Here is a 24,200-nt window from a genome sequence, read left to right as displayed (position 1 = left end):
CCACCAAGTAGGCTATAATCAAAAAGACAGACACCAACAAGTGTTGGCAAGGATGTCATATATTGGAACCTTCATATATTGCTGGTGCAAAGAGAAAGGAAAACATATGTCTACACAAAAATGTGTAGAAAAATTTTCACAGCAACATTATTTATAATAGCCAAAAAGTAGAAACCATCCAAAAGTCCATCAACTGATGAAGAGACAAACAAAAGGTTGTTCATCTATATTATTCAACAATGAAAAGGACAGAATTACTGATACATGCTACAACATGAAAAAATCTTGAAAATATTATGCTAAGTGAAAGAAGCCAGTCATAAATGATCACATGTTGTATGATATCATTTATATTAGGTGTCCAAATAATCACATCTATAAAGATAGAAGTAAAAAAGTGGCTGTCTAGGGCTAGAGAGGTTAGGGACAAGTAAGGAATGACTGATAATGGTTATGGGGCTCATTTGGGGGGTGATACAAATATGTTCTAAAGTTGATTGTACTGATGCTTGTAAATTCTGTGAATATACTAAAAAAACACTGAATTGTACATTTTAAATGAGTGAATTGTACGGTATGTGAATTATTTTTCAATAAAGCTGTTACAAAAAGGAATATATCATTGTCAAAATATACTAGAATGAATTAAATGAAATTTCTCTATTAATGTGTAAGATTCTCAGTGTGGGTTAAAAAAATCTTATTGCAGCATACGGACAAGAAAATCATTAAATAAATTTTGAAAACAGGACTGGAAAAAATGTGGAAAGAAAAAGTAAGAAAGGATGATGTTCTGGCTTGAAATTGTTATGTACTCCAGAAAAGCTATGTTCTTCTATTCTTGTGGGCACCGACCAATTGTACATGGAAACTTTTGATTAGGTTATTTCCATGGAGATGTGACCCACCCAATTCAAGGTGGGTCTTTATCCTTTATTGGATTCCTTTAAGAGAGCTCGTGAACTGATCAGAAAGAAAACTCCCTAAGAGAAGCCAGAAGGACCCACAGGAGCTGAGAGCAATTCTGAAGCCAACCCAGGAGGGAAAGGCCAGCAGACATCACCATGTGCCTTCCTATGTGACAGAGGAAACTCAGATGCCATCAACCATTCTTCAGTGAAGGGATCCTCTTGTTGTTGCCTTAGTTTGGATGTTGTTAAAGCCTCAGAACTGTAAATTTGTAAACTAATGATTTCCCTTTGAAAAAGTCAACCCATTTCTGATACATTGCATTCTGGCAGTTTTAGCAAACCAAAATATATTTTGGGAGCAGGAGTGGGGTGCTGAAATTTGCAAATATTAAAAATGCGAGAATGGATAAGGGAAAGAATCTGTAAGAACTGTAATATACCTGATAAAAAAGACCCAGATTGTTTTGAAAAGACTGTTGATAGAAATATGGATGCTAAAGATACTTCCAAAGAGATCTTAGACAAAAATGATGAATGTGTCATTGCAAACTGGAATGAAGGCGACCTTTGTTTTAAAGTGCCAGAAAATTTGGCAAAATTGAGTACTGTGTTGGATGGAAGGGAAAATTTGAAAGCAATTAGCAGGGATATCTAGCTGAGGAAAACACCAATCTAAATGTGGAAAATGCAGCCTGACTTTCTGTATTAGTCAGGGTTCTCTAGGGAAACAGATATCTTTAAATACGTGATTTATAAAGGTGTTTTATGCAACCATGGGAATGGAAGAGTCCAAAATCTGTAGGGCAGGCTAGGAAGCTGGAAGCTCCAATGAAGGGTCTGGACAAACTCACAGGACAGGTTCACTGGCTGAAAAAGTCAGTGAAAAAGTCTCTCTTCTTCCTTAAAAGTCTTCAACTGATTGCATTATCTCATTGGTGAGAGATGCAGCTTAGTTGATTACAGATGTAATCAGCCACAGATGCCATCAACTGATGATTTAATACATCAGCCTTCTGGTTTATCAACCAACCACGAAATAACGGTGCAGCAATGCTCAGGCCAGTTCTTGTCTAACCAGACAACTGGGCATCATCATTTGGTCAAGCTGACAACAGAACTTAACCATCACAGTCCACCCCTTGTCAACTTGGCAGCCATATGCAAGTTGCTGCATGCCAACCTTGAAATTAAGCAACCTTGAAACATGTTTAATTTCCAAATAGAACACAGTAACAGACATATGTTTTACCTAACAATACTCGACTGTCCTGTGTACAACATGAAATGCACTACATCTCTCTAGAATAGTGTGTAAGTCCTTAGGTAACACTCACACTTAAATTTCATATCCTATGACTTAAATAGTGTAACATGAACAATACAACTTATGTCAAATGATAAGAGGAAAATAAGATATTTGCTTATGTAAAAATACAAACATACTCATAACAAAATAGGGAGGAAACATTCATACAATCACAGTCCTCGTTTCTGTAACTGGTCACATGGTCATAGTTCGTACATATCACTACCTTCTTCTACTGCCCATTCCATGATCCTTTTACCCTCAGCAAGCACTTCAGCTGGCCATGGTTCTTTGCCAATGGGGTGACCCAAACCTTCATTCTTGAAGTTTCTGGGCCATTGGTAGTCCTGCCTGGATTTCATTGTTGCAGTTTTCCATTGACTTTAATCACAGGGCATGGTAATACTAAGAGACACCCCAGAGGATCTCCTGTATTCCAGGAAAACTCTTCTTTACCTCCATTGTGTGGTGGCAGTCCTATTTTCCCTTGATAGTGAGGACCAATCACCCCAGACAGAACAGTAATCCCCTTTCAAGCCTGTTGACTCAGTGGCATGAGAAGTCCAAAGTGGCCAGGTGGCAGTCTTAACCTCCAGTTCAATGGAATTGTTGTGTCTCCTGGTAGGAGCACTCATTCTTTTGGAACTCAGACCCATAGACCAGCAAAGCTTAAGGTTTCAGGGACATGAGGCAAAAATTTTCCTAATGGATCACTAAGGGTGATAGTAAGTGGTACCACTTCCATTTCCAGCCCTTTATTCCTGGACCCATTAATTCTGGCTATGGAAGAAACAGCACCAGACAGTGGTCGCTGATTCAGACCATACACAGTCTCCTGGAGAACACTGCCCCAGGCCTGCAAGGTATTGCCACCTAGTTGGCACTGTAATTGGGTCTTCAAAAGGTCATTCTACCATTCTGTCAATCCAGCTGCCTCTGGATGATGAACATAGTAAGACTAGAGAATTCCACGAGCATATGCCCATTCGCACACTTCATTTGCTGTGAAATGGGTACCATGATCAGAAGCAATGCTGTGTGGAATATCATGATGGTGGATAAGGCATTCCATAAGTCCACAGCTGGTAGTTTTCATGGAATCATTGCGCACGGGGAAGGAAAGCCCATATTCAAAGTATGTGTCCATTCCAGTTAGAACAGATCACTGCAACTTCCGTCATGGAAGTGGTCCAATGTAATCAACCTTCCACCAGGTAGCAGGCTGATCACCTCAAGGAATAGTGCCATATCAGGAGCTGCTGTTAGCAGATTGGGCACTCAACAGTGGCCATAGCCAGGTCGGTCTTGGTGCCTAGAAGTCCATATTGAGGAGCCCATGCATAACTTCCATCCCTACCATCATACACAGTTTGTTCATGAGCCCATTGGGCAATGTCAGGAGTGGCTGAGGAAATAGGACAACTTTCCTCTCAGTTCTTCTCACCACTGTTCTTTAAGGACATCCCAGAAAGGGGTTGCAATGCTGCACTGTCCACTTCCAGGTGTTCCCTGAATATTGTGCAAAATCATCTGTAAAACAGGCCTGAGTTTTCCTCTTCCTCAGTCAACCAACTGTAAGGAACTCCCCAAGAGGCCAAAGCTCTGGTCTCGGAAAGAAAAGGCAATTTGGCAGAAGTGGGGGCCACAGGCATTTGGGCCACTTCCTCATATAACTTACTTGTGCCTTCAGGCCCTGCTTGAGCCCTATCTCATATACCATTTCCATTTTATGATGGAGTGCTGCTGTGCACTCCTAACTTTATTGCTTGGTGGGTCAGACCACACCGAGTTCATGAGAGGCAACTCAGGTCTCACGGTAACTTTGGTGGCCTGTGGTTAAGTATACAGTCTCTACTAAGGCCCAGTACCAGGCAAAAAACTTTATCAAAAGGAGAGTAGTCATCTGCAGTGGATGGTAAGGCTTTGCTCCAAAATCTTAAGGGTCTGCATTGTGATTCTCCTATAGAGGCCTGCCAAAGACTCTAGACAGCATCTGTTTTGGTTTGTCAATCCTGCCAGAATGCACTACACCAGAAACGGAATGGCTTTTAAAAAAGGGAATTTTTTAAGTTGCAAGTTTACAGTTCTAAGCCTATAAAACTGTCCAAACTAAGGCATCCAGGGAAAGACACCTTAGTTCAAGGAAGGCTGATGGGTCAGTAACACCTTTGTCAGCTGGTAAGTCAGGTGGCTGGCATCTGCTGATCCATTATTTCTGGGCTTCAATGCCTTCACTCTCTGTTCCTGTTGGGATTCCTCACTTTGCTTCTCCAGGGCTGGCTTTCATTTCTTCACTTCCCTTGGCTCTCTCCAGGTTCTGACTTCCTTAACATCTCCAGGCAACATCTGCTGGGCTCCAAGCATCTCCAAACATCTGGGCATCTGTGTCAACTCAGTTCTGCCAACTCTGAGATTTCTATTGTTTTTGGCTCTCTCCAAAATGCTTCCTCTTTTAAAGGATTCCAGTAAACAAATAAAGACCCATCTGGAGTGGGTGGAGTCACATCTCCATCTAATCAAAGGTCAAATCCACAATTGGATGTGTCACATCTTTGTGGAGACACTCTAATCAAATACTCCAACCTACAGTACTGAATCAGGATTAAAATAAAGGGTTGCTCTCACAAGACTGGATCAGCATTAAAACGGCTTTTTCTAGGGTACATAATACTTTCAAACAGGCACAGCATCCCTATTTGCCACTGACACATTCAGCACCATTGGATCTGCTGGATCATATGGCCCAAGTAGAGAGGCAGCTTGCACAGCAGCCTGGACATGTTGCAGAGCCTCCTCTTCTTCCAGTTCCCACTCAAAACTAGCAGCTTTTCTGGTCACTTGGTAAATGGGCTGGAGTAGCACACCCAAATAAGGAATATGTTTTCTCCCAAATCCAAAGAGGCCAACTAGGTGTTGTGCCTCTTTTTTGGTTGTAGGAGGGGTCAGATGCAACAACTTATCCTTCACCTTAGAAGGGATATCTCAGCATGCCCCACACCACTGAACACCTAGAAATTTCATTGAGGTGGAAGGCCCCTATATTTTTGTGGGATTTATTTCCTATCCCCTGACATGCAAATGCCTTACCAATAAGTCTAGAGTAGTCTTACTTCTTGCTCACTAGGTCCAATCAACATGATATCAATATAATGGAACAGTGTGATGTCTTATGGGAGGGAGAAATGATCAAGGTCCCTGAGGACAAGATTGTGACAAAGGGCTGGAGAGTTGACATACTCCTGAGGCATGACAGTGAAGGTATACTGCTGGCCTTGTCAGCTGAATGCAAACTGTTTCTGGTGGTCTTTACTAACAGCTATTGAGAAAAAAAGCATTTGCCAGATCAATAGCTGCATACCAGATACTAGGCTATGTTCTGACTTGCTCAAGCAATGATAGTATATCTGAAACAGGAGCTGTAATTGGAGTCACCACCTGGTTAAGTTTACAATAACCCACTGTCATCCTCCAAGACCCACCCATTTTCTGCATAGGCCAAGTAGAGAGTTGAATGGGGATGTGGTGGGAATCACCACCCCTGTATCCTTCATCCTTCAGAGTGGCACTAATCTCTGCAATCCCTCTGGGAACACAGTATTGCTTCTGATTCACTATTTTGCTAGGTAGGGCCAGTTCTAGTGGCTACCACTTGGCCTTTCCTACCATAATAGCCCACACTCCATGAGTCAGAGAACCAATGTGAGGATTCTGCCAGTTGCTGAGTGTCAATTCCAATTGTGCATTGTGGAACTGGGGGAAAGACCACAGAATGGGTCCGGGGACCCACTGGACCCATTGTGAACTGGACTTGAGCTAAAACTCCTTCTATCTTCTAATCTCCATAACCTCTACTCTGACGGGTAGAGTAGGTCTCCTGGAATGTGTCACTTCTGAGACAATGTCTAATAATCTCTGAAATATGTAATCATTTTTTTTCCCCCCAATGCAAGTCACCCTGGCAAAAGGCCATAGGTCTCCTTGGGGGAGGCTGGGAGGAAGGTTAGCAGTGCAAATTTTGGCAAGTGTAAAGCATCCTTCTCTAAGAGTACCCAGCCCTCCCCTCATTCAAGGGGCCATGGTCTGTAAACTGCTTCAAATCTGGGAATTCATTAAGGGGCTGCATATCTTTGTTTTCAGAATTCAAGTGAGGCTTCCGATCACTTGACCTAGAATTCTGCTTAAACAGCCCAAACAAGAAATTAATAGACTGCCCATTTATTTTATTTCTAGGTACCCCATGATCTACTAGCCAACACCACAAGTCTCTATGAGTCAGATTATTTTGACTGCTGCTTTGAGTCTGCTGTCCACACACATCTTGTCTATGGCGATTGTCACCATATGGCTTCAGCCAACTTGGGATCCAATCATTCCCAGTGTGTTTAAGGGCTCCAGCTCAGTCATAGCAGTTCCCACGTAATATATGACCTACAGAGAAAGGCAACTACAGAGCTCTTCTGTAGTTGTAGGGATGATGGAGCCTTTTGCCAGGATGACTTGCATTGGGGAAAAAGAAATGATCACATATTTCAGAGATTATTAGACATTGTCTCAGAAGTGACACATTCCAGGAGACCTACACTACACATCAGAGTAGAGGTTATGGAGATCAGAAGATAGAAGGAGTTTTAACTCAAGTCCAGTTCACAAGGTTCACAATTTATTTCTCAAGGTTCTAGTGAAAGACGTGTCCTCTGGACATTCCCGGGGTGCGTGAGCAGATCTTCCATGATAAATCCACTCTAATATTTCAATCTCTCTAAGCCTCCGGATCCCCTCATTTACATTATACCAGGGCAGTTTTGGCATTTTGTCCTCAGGTCATGTTGGCCACCTTTCGAAACAGTTTGTTTCAGCCAATCATCCAAACTGCTAATGCCTTTTCTAACCTCTCAAGCCTACAACATTGAATGCAGAATCTCTGCTCAGGGAGCCCATATCAATAAATTCAGCTTGATCCAACTTTATATTCCTTCCACCAATATCCCACACCCTTAATATCTATTCCCATACATATTGCCCTGATTTTTGTATATATACATTAGAAAATTCATGCAGTTCTTTGGAGTGCAGCATACCGCTTAGTAGGCACACTTTGTACTTCATCTTTCAGGGCCTGTTGGGACTTTAGTCTAGTTATAGGTCTTGAAGAAAAGAGACGTGGTGGGGGAGGGTCATGAAAAGAAACAGAAGTGTTTTTCAAGTCAATTACTTCAGGGCATTCGGTTGCAATTTCACCTGATGAAACAGGATTAGTCACTCCAGACAGGAATGAGAGCTGCTTCCCCAGGAGAGGTGGTTACAGGGTTAGCAGGCACTGGAGGGTCAATCTCTTTAGGTAGAAGGATGGCAGACTCCTCTGGGAAGACTGGTGGCCAGGAAGCTGTTTCCTCAAGGCAGGCTAAAGGTCAGGAAGCTCTTCCCTTAGGGCAGTCCATTACAAGTCTATCTAGCAATGGCTCAGCAGATTCCAGGGATTCTATTTCCTCATTGCCATCATTATCAAACCATCTATCCCCATCCCATGTTTCAGGATCCCATTCTCTTCCAATCAAAGCCCTTACTTTAACAGCAGACACCCTGCAAGGTTGAGATTTTAGTTTACATTGTAAATCTGCTACTTGCACAAGGATTTGTGTCTGGTTTTCAAAGATCTCAAGTCTGTGACTACAGGAAACACAATTTTCCTTCAGGGCACACATGGAAACTTTTACATTGTTCACAGGCACTTAAGTCGGAAATCTGAAGCCTTCATCACATCTTTTTCCCTCATCGGCTTATCTAGTATATTTAATACCAGCCAACATCAAATCTCTTAACCCCACCAAACTCCATAAAGGTATCAAAAACACTTTCACCCAGAGCCTTTCCTTGTATCAGCATACAATTAGCAGAATCCAGTGGTGATATTTTATGTAGCTCTCTTGCCACCTCACCCCATGGACTGGCTGTCAGTGCTATTTGATTATTGGAAACATACTCATTAGTGCCTTTGAGTCTAATCAGAATAGAAAGCCAATTGTAAAAACCCATTTTTTAAATTCTGTTTCTCAAGACCCACTCCAGGTACCAAGCTGTATTAAGTCAGGATTCTCTGGAAAACAAAACCAACAGGTTCTGTTTAACTGATTGGATTATCTCATTGATGGGAGGCATGGCTTAGTTGATCCCAGATGAAATCAGCCACAGATGTAATCAACTGACTGAAGATTTAATACACCAGCCTTCCGGTTTTTCAACCAACCATGAAATTTCCTTGCAGGCCAGTGTTTGCCTGACCAGACAACTGGGCCTCATCACTTGGCCAAGTTGACACCAGAACCTAACCATCACACTTCCACTTGCAGCTTATAGTAAAATGTGAGAGGAAAGGAATAAGTTGAGAACTGAATTCTTCGGTACAAAGAAACCAGAAACCAATAGTTTGGAAAGTTCTGAGCTTTTGAAAAATGAGTTCCCAGAGAATAGTGCCCTATATGAGGACTTAACCAAACATGGAAACAGTCAGCTATTTCAGAGAAAGCCAGGATTGGAAATGCACTTATCCAGGAAGGATTTTTGAAGTCCTACTGTCTGATGGTTTGGATTCCTATTTACTGCATGGAAAATCAGCTGGTTTGTTGTGGGATCTGTATAAATGGAACCACTGCCAGTCCAGACTAAAAAGACACAGAAAGGAGACAGATTGAGGGGGAGTTGACTTTAAATGCAGAACCGTGGAAGCAAGGTATGGGGCTAACACAGCTCGGGCCAGGAGAGCAGACCCTTCCATGCATGGAGAAAGGGTGAGTTTGCCCTGGAGTTTACAGAGGGAGCCTGGCAGCCCCATTTTTCAGGAAGTGTCTTGCTGCCCCCAGCTTCAGAGTGGGTGAAGCACATTCCCTGAGGACTGGGGAGAGCCTGGCCACTACCTCACTGTTCTGAAGTGGTTGAGAATGTGCCCCAGAGATGGCAGAGAGTCCAGGTGCCGCCCCAGTGCTTGGAAAAGGTGAAGCTGAGAACAAGGTGGACTCTCCAACGCTTGGAAATGTTGAAACCGTCACCCCAGTGTTTGGAGAGAGCAGAACCAAAGCATAAGCCCTTGGAGGGTGTAGAACTTAAGCTCTCTCAAACCCTGAGGATAAAATATCATTCTATAAATGACTCTCAGACTTTGAAATCTAACAGAGTTTGTTCTGCAGGTTTTTAGAACTGTTTGGGGGGCGGGCCATGGTGGCTCAGCAGGTAAGAATGCTTGCCTGCCATGCCCGAGGACCTGGGTTCAATTTCCGGTGCCTGCTCATGTAAAAAAAAAAAAAAAAAAAAAAAAAAAAAAACCGTTTGGGAACTGTGACCCCTGCTGTTTTCCTTCCAATTTCTCCCTACGGAAATTGGAATATTTATACTATGACTATCCTTTGTATATTGGAAACAGACAACTAGTTTAAGTTTTGCAGATTTACAGATAGAAGAAAATATCTGCCTTAAGACAGATCATGCCTATGGCTTATTTTGATGAAACTTTGACTTTGTATTATATTTGTATTGTTACTGAAATGGTTTAAGACTTTTGTGATATTGTGATGGAATTAATGTATTTTCTATTTGGAAAGACCATGTCTTTTGGAGGTCCAGAGGGTGGAATGCACTGGTTGAAGCTGATGTGTACCCCAGAAAAGCCATGTTCTTCTAACCCATTGTTATGGGTGCAGACTCATTGTGCGTGGGACCTTTTTATTTAGGCTGCCTCCATGGAGACGTGACCCATCCAATTCAAGGTAGATCTTAATTCTTTACCAGAATCCTTTAAGAGAACTCATGGAAAGACAGAGCTCAGAAAGAAGACCAAGGAAAAGCCAGAAGGACCCATAGGAGCTGAGAGAGCAATTTTGAAACTGACCCAGAAAAGAAGGGCCAGCAGACACTGCCATGTGCCTTCGCACGTGACAGAGGAACCCAGGAGGCCATCAGCCATTCTTCAGTGAAGGTATACTCTTGTTTATACCTTAAATTAGGATATTGTTATGGCCTTAGAACTGTATATTTGTAACCTAATGAGTCTCTTTTGAAAAAGCCAACCCACTTTGGTACCTTGTATTCCAACAACTTTAGCAAACCGAAATAGATGGTTTCTATTATTAGTATTAGATGAAATATTCTCTATTCATGCTTATAACAAAAGAATAATTTTAAAAATAAATACATGTATATCTAATTACTTGCAAATTTAAATCACAGACAAAGTCTCATGAATCACCTGTATATTAGAAATCACTCTTTTGAATAACTTTTGGGTCAAAACAGAAATCAAAACTGAAATGATAGATTATACAGAAATTAACAACAAAGGGTACAGAATACTAAAATCTAAAGGATGCAGTAAAAGCTATACACAGAAGAAAATTAATATCCTTAAAATGTTCTTTCTAATAACCTTGAAAGCTGTTAATAAACTAAACACAACTTTAGAAAATTAAAAAAGAATAAAAGAAAATAAAAGTAGGAAAGGTTAATTAATAAAATAAAAGCAGAAAATACTTAGGAAGTAAAGAGAGAATTAATAAATAAAACTAAGAGCTGGTTTTCTGAAATCACCAAATTGTGTTTCAACTGAACAACAATTCTGGGAGATGTTCACAGATGCTCTGTGGGGACAAAAAGGTTTTGTGGCAAATACATTTGGAAAACTCTGCATACTAAATATCCCTGTTAAGAATTCATTATGTACAACAGTTTATTAAAGACTCTAAAAAGTTCTAAAGTATCTAACTGTTTTAAATATGGATAATCCAGTCTCACAGGCTTATATCAGCATGAACACTTTTACTTAACAACATTTTTTGGAACAGTGTTCCTATTGTAAGTAAATTTCTGGCATATATAACAAAAAACAAATGACACAATATGAACATGGAGTATTTGGAATGAGAAATGGAGTTTAGAACAGATATGGATGAGATTAAAATGATAAGAGAAGCATATGCAAGCTTTATAGTTAAACATTTAAGTTACAGATAAAATGGATGATTTTTCAATGAAAATATGCATTACCAGAATATATACCTCTTTATACCAAAAAGAGGTAGAAAAATGAATAAATTGGGAAATAAATGTAAAAAGTAAAAAAACATACATAAATGTTAAAAAAAAAAAAGAGTCCCTGGCCCAGGCAGTTTTGCAGTTAAAAGTCTTTTAAACCTTCTAGGAAATGAAGAGCTTCCTAATTCTCTTGAATTAATTTACCCTAGATCTTACCACTGTCATCTTTCTACACGATTAACATAACAACTTTCAAACTGGTCTCCTAGTTCCATCCTTGCCTTCTGTCCTATTCAAATGAGTGAGACTTCTCTAATAAAGAAATCTGATATCACGTCTCTGCTTAAACCTGATACCACTTCTCTGCCTTAATGGCTCCTCCTAGTCTTAGGGCAAAGTTCATGTTCTACAAGGCCCCGTATATTCTGGTCTTTGCTAAGTGCCCCAACCGCAATTCTCTCTCCTCCTCCCACTTTTGCCCCAGTTCTGCAGAAAGTTTTCATTTTCTCAGAAGCACCATATTCTCCCTGACCTGCAGGCCATCCCACAGAATTTTCCACCTCTCTCGAACACTCTCCTCCCCCGTCCCCACTAACTCTTCTGAATGGACAATTCCTACTTAAACGCCAGTTTAAATTCTTTCCTTTAGAAAGAGTTTTCTGATATCCCCAAGTCTGTGATAGAGGGTTCTCCTTTTTTCCACTAACACCTTATGGTCCCCTTTACGCAGCTTTTTCCCATTGTATTGTAATTTCTGCTTTTTTTTTTAACTCCATCCTCAATCAACTACAGGCTAAAAGAGGGCAGAGATTTTGTAACCTTGTTCATCATTTAATCCCCAGTACTGAACAGCAGTCCTGGCATATTATATACAAATGCACTATAAGTTTATTAAAAGAATGAATGCTGTATAACATTGGCGCCAAAGCTGAAAAAGACAGGCCCCACAGTAAAACCGTTGGCCAATCTCATTTATGAACATATATATAAAATCAGAAACAAAATATTAATAAGTTGGTGTACAAGGGTAGCTCAGTGTTAGAATTCTCGCCTGCCATGTGGGGGACCCAGTTCGAGTCCTGGCCCATGCACTTCCCAGGCAAACAAACAAGCAAACAAACGAAAAGCCAACCAAACAAAAATTAAATGAATGGTGCTGCGATAAGAGGAGTCTCACATAGAAAAAGAATGAAACGTGAACTCCCTCATACAGCATAGAAAAATATATATACAGATCAAAACAAGTCCAATCTAGTAGTCTAGTAAAAGAATAATATATCATGGCCAATAAACATTCTGAAAGAGAAAATCAATGAATGTGGCTTGCCCTACCAGATAGTAAAATAGAATACAGCACCCAAATTTCAGTAACGTGGTACTAGAACAGGAATATCCAAAATGATCATGGGGTGAAGCTAGAGAGTCCATGAATAGACCTAAAAAACACCGGGTTTTAGTGTAGGATAAATTTGTACTGTTAAAGCAGCAAGAAAGAACGGATGATTGGATAAGTATTGTGACAACCAACTAAATATTTGGGCAGAATTAAGATAGATGACTTCTTTAAAAATTATGCCTACATATAGGCCATGTAGACTAAAAGCATAAATGTTTTTCAACTCACTAGAGTACAAAAGAAAAATTAACAATACTGAAAGAAGTAGACTTTTATAAGCAGGAAACCAAATCTAGAAAACGTGAGGGAAAAGACTGCTAAATATAATTAGAAGAAAATGTAAAATAAAACATCACAAAGTAAAAAAAAAAAAGATAAATTGGGAAAAGATGATATAATTCCAAGATTTCTTACGGATACAGAGAAATGGATATTTAGAAAAGGTTGACAGTAAAAAAAAAAAAAGTATATTCTTTTAGAAAGGCAGTATTTAAACAAAATATAGATATGAAGAAATAAAATCAACCTAAACATCCATCATTACAGCAGCAGTTAATTAAATTAAGACATAACACACAATGTAGTACTATCTAGCCATAAAATATCATAATATAGATCTATATTTCTTAATATGGAAGAACATTCATAGTATATTAAAAAGCCAGAAGTTTAAGAAATAATCTATATAGCACAATCCCATTGTTGTAAAAAATGTACATATAAATAAGTATGGAAGGACAGACAACAAAATATTAACAATGGTTATTTCAGAGTGAAGGAAAATGAGTGATTTTTATTTTCTTTTTTAAAAATTCCCTCATACCTGATTTTGAATACCTATTACTTTTATAATTGGAGAAAGGTATTAAAGTAAGTCAATCAGAAAAAAAAAAGGAAAACTGTTAAATCATAAGTAAAAGTAAACATCTAAATGGAAAAAGGTTTATCTTTAGGGAGCTTTCATTCCAAGTTTTGGAGTATCTCTTGAAAGCTTTAGTAAGTGATAAATCACTGTTAGATGACAAGCGACTACAAGAAAATATTTCTAGTATGTTTTACAACCCTCTGTCTGGCATTTTAAGATCGTCCATTAACCAGCCCCACTTTTTCTGCCAGTCTCCCATATTCACCGTGTAAATTTTCTGTCACATCAGTCTTTGTTTCCTTAGTGGCAAACACAAAAAATCTGTTTGGTGTTTATCTCTGGTATGCAGAATTTAAACAATTTTAGTTTTTGTTTTAAATGTTTGGGTTTAGCTCTTCATAAAATGCTTCTTGGTGGCAGTTGCCAGAAGAAATAGCAGAAAACTGAAAAGAAGCTAAAACTAGTCCCTTCTCTGTTCACCTCAGTCCACAGTGATCTCTTTCTCTGATTTCTAGTCTTCTGACGTCTGTAATGGAAGTCACTTGCTCATATACTGGCAAATAGTACTTTTTTCTAATTCATTCAGTCATGGCTGGTTCAATGAATTTTTCTTTTTTCTAGATGAACTCAGCACAGCCTAGGAACAGGCATGGAGAAGGCAAACAGTTGGGATCCTTTAGGGATTTAGATTTTGTTGGATTTGCATTATGGAAGGTACCAGAAAGTTCAGGATATTGCCAAAAGAGTGGCTGTTAGAAGAGACTAATCTGACGTGGATGGGGTGAAAGCAGGAGCTGCTAGAGAGGAAGGGGGATGTGTTAAAGACGCCCCACGAAATGCTGTCTGGACTTTTCAGGATTGTCTTTCATTTAGCTTTCAGAGGATAGATATGTTTATGTGCACAAGTACTTATATAATATAAGAATATTTATGTCATTCTATTAGGAATAAGAAATACAGAAATTCAATAGCTGAGAGAAGCTCCATCAATCACATTTAATATGGAAAGATTTTTGTCTTTTGTATTGACGTGTAGACGTATGCTTTAGAGACTGAAGTCATTAAAATAACAAAACATACACAAACAGCACAGGGCAACTGTAGTAAGTAGAAGGGGCCCCACACGCCAAAAAGAGCCTGTGACTATCTAAGCAGTATTGATTAGCCAGTGCGCCTTCCCACAAATTCACTCAGCATGACCCACAGTCCCCACTATGACCCAGAGCCTGGGCTAGAGAACAAAAAGGTAAATGTGATGTACAGTGACAGTGCCTGAAAAAATGTCCAGCTCCTCTGGCTCTTCTCAGCTAAAATGAACCTTGGAGACTATCCACAGATAGAAGGAATATAAGAGAAGAGAGCTGAGGCATAGTGTGTTAAAAATGGGTTAAAACAAACTGATATATGTATATATACAATGGAATATTATGCAGCTTTAAGACAGAATAAAGTTATGAAGCATGTAACAACATGGATGGACCTTAAGGACATTATGCTGAGTGAGATTAGCCAGAAACAAAAGGACAAATACTGTATGGTCTCACTGATATGAACTGACATTAGTGAATAAACTTGGACAATATCATTGGTAACAGAGACCATCGGGAGGTAGAAATAGGGTAAGATATAGGGTAATTGGAGCTGAAGGGATACAGATTGTGCAACAGGACGAAATGTAAAAACTCAGAAATGGACAGCACAATACTGCCTAACTGTAATACAATTATGTTAAAACACTGAATGCAGCTGAATGTGAGAGTGATAGAGGGAGGAGGGCTGGGGGCACAAATGAAATCAGAAAGAAAGATAGACGATAAAGACTGAGACGGTATAATCCAGAAATGTCTAGAGTATATAATGATAGTGACTAAATGTACAAATTTAAAAAATTTTTTTATTAAAAAAATAAATGTGGTTTTTGCATTAGGAAGAACAAAGGAATGTCATTACTGCAGGGTGCTGAAAATAGATCGTAATTAATATTTTAAAATGTTACCTTATGTGTGAGACTAAAGCAAAAGATGCTTATTTGGTACAAAATTTATATTTTGACAAGTGCATTTCCTAATATAACTTATGTGGACAGCTTAATTGACCACCATAAGTACATGGAACCTTGAGTAGGGCATGAGATTTTGTAGGTTTGTCCAGAGTGATGCCCCAATAAATCCCAGAAGGATTTGAACAGTGAATAAAAAAGTATTTGAAAGTCCCCTTCGGGGAATGGTGAGAAAGGGGAAAAATTCATCTTCCCCAGTGGAGAATTCTTGATATTCTCACAAGCAGTGGGGACAACCAAAGCAATGGGCTGAGTGCCCAATCTTGGGGTTTGTTCATATGAAATTTAACCCCACAAAGGATAGGCTAAGCCTACTCAAAATTAGGCCTAAGAGTCAACCCCAAGAGAACCTCTTCTGTCGCTCAGATGTGGCCTCTTTCTCTCAGCCAACACCAGCAAACTCACTGCTCATCCCCTGTCTACGTGGGATATGACTCCCAGGGGTGTGGACCTTCCTGGCAACGTGGCCCAGAAATCCTGGAATGAGCTGAGACTCAGCATCAAGGGACTGAGAAAACCCCTAGAATGAGCCGAGACTCAGCATCAAGGGATTTAGAAAACCTTCTCGACCAAAAGGGGGAACAGCGAAATGAGACAAAATAAAGTGTCAATGGTTGAGAGATTCCAAACAGAGTTGAGAGGTTATCCTGGAGGTTATTCTTATGCATTAAATAGATATCACCTTGTTATTCAAGATGTAATGGAGAGGTTGGAGGGAACTGCCTGAAAATGTGGAGCTGTGTTCCAGTAGCCATGTTTCTTGAAGATGATTGTATAATGATATAGTTTTCACAATGTAACTGTGTGATTATGAAAACCTTGTGTCTGATGCTCCTTTTATCTACCTTATCAACAGATGAGTAAAACAAATGGAATAAAGATGAATAATAGGGGGAACAAATTGTTAAAATAAATTTAGAGTGAAATGCTGGTGATCGGTGAGGGGTAGGGTTGGGGGATATGGTATGTATGAATTTTTTCCTGTTTTCTTTTTATTTCTTTTTCTGAATAGATGCAAATGTTCCAAGAAATGATCATGATGATGAATATGCAACTACGTGATATTGTGAATTACTGATTATATACGTAGAACGGAATGATCAAAAGTTACGAATGTTTGCATTTGGTGCTTTGGGTATTTTTTCAAAAATTTAAAAATTAATTTAAAAAATGGGTTAAAATGTACATTTACAAAAAAAAAGAGAGAGAAAAAAATTGATTCTGTCCTCTGGTGACCATACTTGTATAACATAGCGAGGGAAAACTAAACTAAATTTACAGGTAACCAGAAACAATATGCTAAAAACATACAAAAAGTATATTCTGTGAGGCAGATTTTAAAAAACTGTATGCCGGACGGGCAATGGTGGCTTAGTAACAGAGTTTTTACCTTCGATTCCCAGTGCCTGCCCATGTGAAAAAAAAACAAAAAACTGAATCCCAAACTGTATTTATGTTATGATTTAAATTCAAAATCATTTATGCAGGTGAATAAGTGTTGAAAGCAAAGAGGAAAAAGTCAAAGTTTAAATATATGGGAGGATTGTGGACTTTTTTTTCTTTGTTTATATAAATGTAGTTAAACTTTTGCAAAAAAAAAGGAAAAAATGCGAAAAAGTATTTTTAAACTTATGTAAAACTTTTCACAATCACTGCATTGCCAGGGACATAAAACTATGTTCTATCTATTTGTCAGTCATCTCAGAATACTGAAGCATTTCTCTGCCTCTCACACAGCCAATGTTTCATTTACAAGCACTCCTTCTGAGGTAGCTGAGGTAGGCTGGAGATTGAGGTGTTCTGATATAAGTGAAACTGAGCTGACAATGCCGCAACATTCCTTTAAGAACCACTTCTTTCTTTCATTATCTATTAAAAAACAATGGATCATGAGGCACACAACGATGTGAATGAACCTATGAGACATTTGGTGAGGCAAAATAAGCCAAAAATAAGCCAAATTATTGTAGGGTCTCCTTGAAAAATGCTTATAAGAAAACAGGGTCTAGATTGTAAGCTCTTATAGCAGATATTCTTATATCCAGAGCAGTAATTATTATTCCTGGATTGTGAGAGGCTGTTATATATATCTATAACCTGATATTTAGAGATAAGAATAAAGCCGATCAGTTGGTATTAAGGTAATTCAGAACACAGTGTTAAGGAAGACATGGTCTATGTTTTAAACTGCACCTACTCTTTGAGACCAAAGAAAGAAACCTAAATTGTCTGTAGCACATAATCTAACTCAGCCTGTCTGGATAGCTCATTTGAAGAACTGAAACACAGGGAGCCCAGAATAAGAATGAAGGCCTTTAATCCTGTATAGTTTAATGTAATGCCTGGATACATCCTAGAATATATTAAGATAATCAAAAAGTATTGGCAAAGTCCCCTGAGGGATAGGAGAAAAAATATGAAACTATTAAACTTTACCATCAAGGAATCCCCTGTACTGTGTCAAACATTAGGGACACCCAAATCCATAGGCCACGTACTTGACCTTGAAGCTTACTTTTGTGAAGCTTATGCATGTAGCGGAGAGGCTTAGCCTACCTATAGGCATGCCTAGAAGTTGCTTCTGGAGGGCCTCTTTTGTTGCTCAGATGTAGCCTCACTGTCTCTAAGCCCAACTCTGCAAGTGAAATTATCTATGTGGGACATGACATCCAGGGGTGAAAGTCTCCCTGATGGCATGGGAGATGACTTCCAGAGATGAGTCTGGCCCTGGCACTGTGGGATCAACAATTCCATCCTGACAAAAAGGGGGGAAAGAAGTGTAACTAATAAAGTATCAGTGGCTGAGAGAGTTCAAATACAGCCAAGAGGCTACTCTGGAGGTTGTTCTTATGCAAGCTTTAGTTAGACATTGCTACCTGTCATAACCTGCCATGCCCCAACCAAGACCATTCCAGCCAATCCTAAAGAACACCTAAGGCAATATATAAGATTCTACAAAGGTTCCATGCACTGGAGTAACTTTCCAGGACCAGGTCAATTCTGAAACTTAGAGGGCCCAGCCTCTCCAGAATATCATCTAGTTCCATTTCCCTAGCCCATATTACTGACAGCCCATTCCAAAATGAAAAAGTTAGAATGGCCATAGCCCAAATACCCCTAAAGAGTGGGATAGAAAGATCAAAGGTGATGGTGGAGTTATACAGAGAAGATAGGATTTTTCAAATGAATATGATTGCTGATTCATTAAATTGAAATCTCTTTTAGTCTCCAGTATCTTAGAGCAGCTATAGGTAAAGACCTAAAATTGTGGAATTGTAACCCATACCAAACTCTGAAATCTGTTCTTCAACTAATTTTTGTGCTGTGCTTTGAAATTTATTGCGTTTTTGTAAATGTTATTTTTCACAAAAAAGAAAAAAAAATAGTCAATTGTGATGACAAAAAAATATATTTAAGCCTTCTAGTCTCCTATATGCTGGAGCAGCTAGAAGGAAAAATTTCAGAGGGTGGTATGGTAGCCCATGACAGACTCTGGGATCTGTCTGGTAACTGCTTGTTGAAGAGTACTTTGAAAATCATTGCTTTTTTCTTTCTTTGCCTTGTACAAATGTTATATTATACAATTTTAAAAGTTAAAAACAAAACAAAACAATGGAGTTACAAGATTTAAAGGGGATGACTTTTCTCTCTTAATTACTTGCTTAGGGATATAGTAAAAAGGGAGGGAGGAAGGAAGAAAGGAAGGAAAGAAGGAAGGAAGGAAGGAAGGAAGGAAGGAAGGAAAGAAGGAAGGAAGGAAGGAAGGAAGGAAGGAAGGAAAAGAGGGTCCACTTCCAGTCAAAAGAAGATAAAGAGGTGAAACAAGGTTTTCTCTTACTCTTAAGAAAGCTTTAGAGGCATGACAGTAATATTAATGACATATGATGATTATCAAATATTGGAGCAATGTCACAAGTGTAGTACCATAAGGAAAAGAAACTGATCTGCTTAAAGATATTTTGTAACTGAATTTACAGAGGCACTCTTTTTGAGAACGAACTTCAAAATTACTTTTCCAGCTAAAACGTAGACATTATTAACAACTTGATTAGCACCGTTCTTCATGTCATCAGCAGGCCTTTCATTAGAAGAATTACTGTACACACTGGCCTAATTATGACAGCTACCAAAGCTATACTTACTATTGCAAGCTCTAATAATCAGAGCTCTTTGAAATCTGCCGAGAAAAAGGAGGGTATCTTCAGGAAAGAACAGAAAAGAAAAATCATCAAATGCATTTTCTGTTGATTAAAAGAGGGGCAAGTTATTTTCAGCTGCCTAAGACAGAAGCTATAAAATTAGAAGAGGCATTTCTACGAGTAATCAGTAGGGTCTAACCTTCTCAAAAATCAGGTATTTCAGACTATTTTGATAGAGGATGATAAACTGTCCCTTTACATACATGGCGTTCTAGTGTAAGTCACCTGGTACAGGATAGTGAACAGATAAAAATTTGAATTCAGAATCAGAGAACTGAAGTGCTAGTGATTTAATAACATCCTTCATGACCTCATCTATCTCTTGGATTGATGATTTAAGGGATCAGATCATGACATTAGAGAAAATCCCACCATGGTCGTTGTAGACAGTTGAGGACCACTGCCACCTTAATCTGAACCACAGTGCCTAACCCTTTGAAAGATAAATACAAAGGAAAGGCTAATGAGCTAAGGTAGTCTTAATGCAAGAGATTTCCATTGAAGTTCAGGGGAGAAACAGCTTTCACCTACGTCTGTATTCCACTCTTTAAATCCACGCTCACTTCAATTTTTCCTTATTCTTTAAAAAGACACCCAAGTGCTGGCCAAGATGAGATAAAAGGCACTGAATTTGCCTTCCACCTTAAACAACTAAGAAACTGGACAAAATATAGGAAAAATGGTTTTCAGACAATAGACAGTACAAAACAGTAATCCCTTGGAGAAGAGAAATTAAAGAGTTGAGCTCTACGAGTGCCCAACTTATTAACCAGAGAGAATTTACAGGCTGTGGTTAAGAGAAGAGAAACCCAGGCAGAACCCAGTGGTCTATGTGAGTTGAGGAAATAGAGTTAAGAGTTCAGGACGCCAAGACAGCTAGAATTCGCCGGACAGGGTACCAAAAAGGAGAGAGCTACGGGTAAAAAGAAGTCTGGAGTTCTGCAGGAATTCTCCCCAAGTCATCAGCTGAGCAATAATCAGCACAAGTATGTGAAGAAACTACCTAAACAATGGATAAGAGAGAACCGTAACTGAGCTCACACAGGACTATGAAAACTTCATGCTCCCGCCAGCCAGAATGGAAAGACCTAACACAGGGCAAAAACTATAATCCTCAAAAGGGCACTGCTTTTGTAGTGGGGCCAAATGAGCACTAGACTAAAAGCTGTTATGAGTTCACCTAAAAGAGGTTAAAAGTAAACCTTGAAAGGATCAACTGCTTCCTAAAGAAGTAAACTATTACCCAGGTAAGTGCAACCCAGAACCAAATTCAAAAAATTTTCGAAGAATACAGCAGAACACGTAAGTCCAGCACCCAACAACATGAAACTCACAATGTCTGGCATCCAGTTAAAACTTCCTGGCATGCAAAGAAGCAAAACAATAGGACCAATAATGAAAAAAGTAATCAACAGAAGTAGATCTGAAAATGACACAGATGGGAGACTTAGTAGACAAAGGTGTTAAAACAGATATTATAGCTGTGTTCCATAGGTTCAAAAAGGTAGAGGAAAACATGAGCTGGATAGAGAAATAGGAGACAGAAACAAGACCAAATCAAACTTTCAGAGATGAAAAGTACAATAATGGGATTAACAGTAGATAAGGCACTATAGAAGAAAAAATAAGTAAATGTAAAGATACAGCAATACAAATTCTCCAAAAAGAAATACAATGAGATAAATGACTTAACAGAACAACACTGAGCTGTGGGACAACATCAAGTTTACTAATGTAAGAATAACTGGAGCCTTAGCTAGAGAGAAAGAGAGAGGGCGGGGGGAAGAGATGAGCGAAGAAAAAAAATCACTTGAAGAACTAATGGCTGAAAAGTTTCCCAATTTCCTGAAAACGAGAAATTTATATCCAGGAAGCTCAATAACCCCTCAGGCAGAAGAAACATGGAGAAAAATACAGTAAGACACAACCTAATCAAATTATTAAAAACCAGTAATAAAGAGAAAAATCTTTAAAGATCCAGAGAAAAAAGATTGTTATCATATACAGAAGAATATAAAGATAAGAATGACAGCAGACTTCAGTAGATTGAAGCCAGAAAACAATAGTGGGATGTCTGTAAAGTCTGAAAGAAAAAAACCCACATTCACAAGGAATTCTCTACGCAGTGAAAATATCTTCCAAAAACAAAGGGGAGCTCTTTTTGTGGTACCTTGGAAGCGAGCCACTGTTCAGGATGAAGCTGAACATATCTTTCTTAGATGCCGGAAGTTCACTGAAGTGGATGATGAGCACAAGCTTCGTTTCTTTCATGAGAAGTGTAGGGTCACGGATGTTGCGTTTAACCCTCTGGGTGAAGAGTGGAAGGGCTATGTTGTAGGAATCATAAATGCAAACAAGCTTACCCCAAGAAGTAGGGTAACCCTACCCTACTGACCCATGGCCATGTCCACCTGTTACTGAGTAAGGGACAGTCCTACTATAGACCAAGGAGAATTGCAGAAAGAAAACACAAATCTGTTCAGGGTAGCACTGTGATCCCAATATGAGTGTTCTCAACTTGTTTATTGTAAAAAAAAAAAAAAAAAAAACAGGAGAAAAGGATATTGCTGGATTGACCAACACTACTATACCTTGTCACCTGGGGCCAAAAAGAGAGAGCAGAATCTGCAAACTTTTCAGTCTCCTTAAAGACTATAACGTCCACTAGCACATTGTAAGAGAGCCTCTATACAAAAAAGGTGAGCATCCAAGACTCAGCACCTTTTACTCCACATGTTCTGCAACACAAACATCAGGGCATTGCTCTGAAAGAAACAGCATACTAAGAAAATTAAGGAAGAGGCTACAACATAGGCTAAACTTTTGGCCAAGAGAATGAAGGAGGCCAAAGAAAAATGCCAGGAACAGATTGCCAAGGGATAGAGGCTGCCCTCTCTGAAAGCTTCTACCTTGAAGTCAGTCCAATAAAAAAAATAAGACTTCCTAAGAATAAAAAATAAATAAAAGCAGACTTTTTTTCTGCATTATGATTTAATCGAATTGCACAAAAGTGTGAAATATTACAACTCCTCTCCAATTTCTAAGAGAAAGTTTATGCATGCCTCCATATTATTCATGAATTCTACAGTTACATTTGAACCATGTTGCGAACTTTACATCATGATGGAGTGACCGATCAGTTTAGAATTCCCATGCATCATCTTAAATTATAAAAAAGGAAGCAATTTTTTAAACTTTGAAGAAGTTCTCATGAAGCAGACATTTTTAAAAGGTGAAATTAAATTTTCAGACATACAAAAGCTGGAAAAATTTATCACCAGCAAGCAAGTCAACACTACAAGAAATGTTAAAGAAGTTTTTTTAAGCAGAAGAATGATAGCAGATAGAAATCTGTAAATATACAACACCAAAGGGAGTACTGGAGGTGGGAAATATGATCATATGTACCCCGCAATCTCACTCACTTGTAGATATACACCCAAAAGATCGGAAGCGTGGACTTCAATAGATATCTGTACATCGATGGTCACAGCACCATTATTCACAATAGCTGAAAGGTACAATTAACCTAAATGGCCATGAGTAGATGAACGGATAAACAAAATGTGGTATATAAATAAAGGGAAGATTACTCAGCTTTAAAAAGGAATGCAGTTCTGATATACGCTACAACACCAATGAACCTTGAAGACATCATGTTGAGTGAAATAAACCAGACCAAAAACACAGATTTCGTATAATTCCATTTATATGAAAAACTATAATATGCAAACTTATCGAGACAGACTGTAGAGTACAGGCTGGCAGAGTCAGGGGAAAGGGAAAGCAGAGTTAATGCGTATTGGGTGTAGGATTTCTGTTTGGGATGATGGGAAAGTTCTCATAATGAATGGTGATGAGGGCAGCACAATCCTGTGAATTGATTACTCCCACTGAACAGTATGTTTGAGAGTGGCTGAGATGAGAAAGTTTATGTTGTATATGTTTCCACGATTTTTTTAAAAGCGAAACTAAGGAGACAATGGCGATTAGATGCAATACATAATCCTGGACTGGATCTAATAACGGAAGAGAAAATGCTGCAAAGGACATTTTTGAGACACAATAAAAAATTTAAGCTTTACAAGATTAAATTTTTTGAACTTTATAACAGTACTCGAGGTTTGTTTACAGGAAATGTAAATGGAAGTATTAATTGTTCAAGATCGATAGATACAACCTACTCTCAAATGTTTAGAAAAGATAAATAAGTAGATAGATAAGTAGACAGATGGACAAACAGAGAAAATGATATGGTAAATATGGTAAAATATTATAAGTTGATGGGTCTGTGTATCTTGGTGGGGGGTATTGTGGAGTTTTCTGTTTGGGTTTTCTATTATTTTTGCAACTGTCTTGTAAGTTTGAAATTATTTTTTAAAAAGTAAAAGAATCGCAAAAGATATGCCATGATAACACTAACCAAAAGAAAGCCTGATTGGCTAT

General features: G+C 38.8%; 1 protein-coding gene across 4 annotated transcripts in view; it reads right to left on the bottom strand.

Moving 5' to 3' along the window:
• CRACD (capping protein inhibiting regulator of actin dynamics) overlaps nt 1-24,200 on the bottom strand; it is a 337,455-nt gene that overhangs the window by 226,034 nt on the left and 87,221 nt on the right. The window contains exon 1 of one of the 4 annotated variants that reach the window (XM_077136936.1): nt 21,925-22,085. The exons of the other annotated variants lie outside the window; for them this stretch is intronic. The gene's annotated coding sequence lies outside the window, so the exon portion shown is untranslated. Of the gene's footprint in view, nt 1-21,924; nt 22,086-24,200 lie in introns of those variants that run through there. 4 annotated transcript variants of the gene reach the window in all.

Source organism: Tamandua tetradactyla, chromosome 19, assembly GCF_023851605.1.
Source record: "Tamandua tetradactyla isolate mTamTet1 chromosome 19, mTamTet1.pri, whole genome shotgun sequence".
Taxonomy (NCBI): domain Eukaryota; kingdom Metazoa; phylum Chordata; class Mammalia; order Pilosa; family Myrmecophagidae; genus Tamandua; species Tamandua tetradactyla.
The sequence above is the reverse complement of the archived record's forward strand: the minus strand, read 5'-3'. Positions and strand labels throughout refer to the sequence as shown.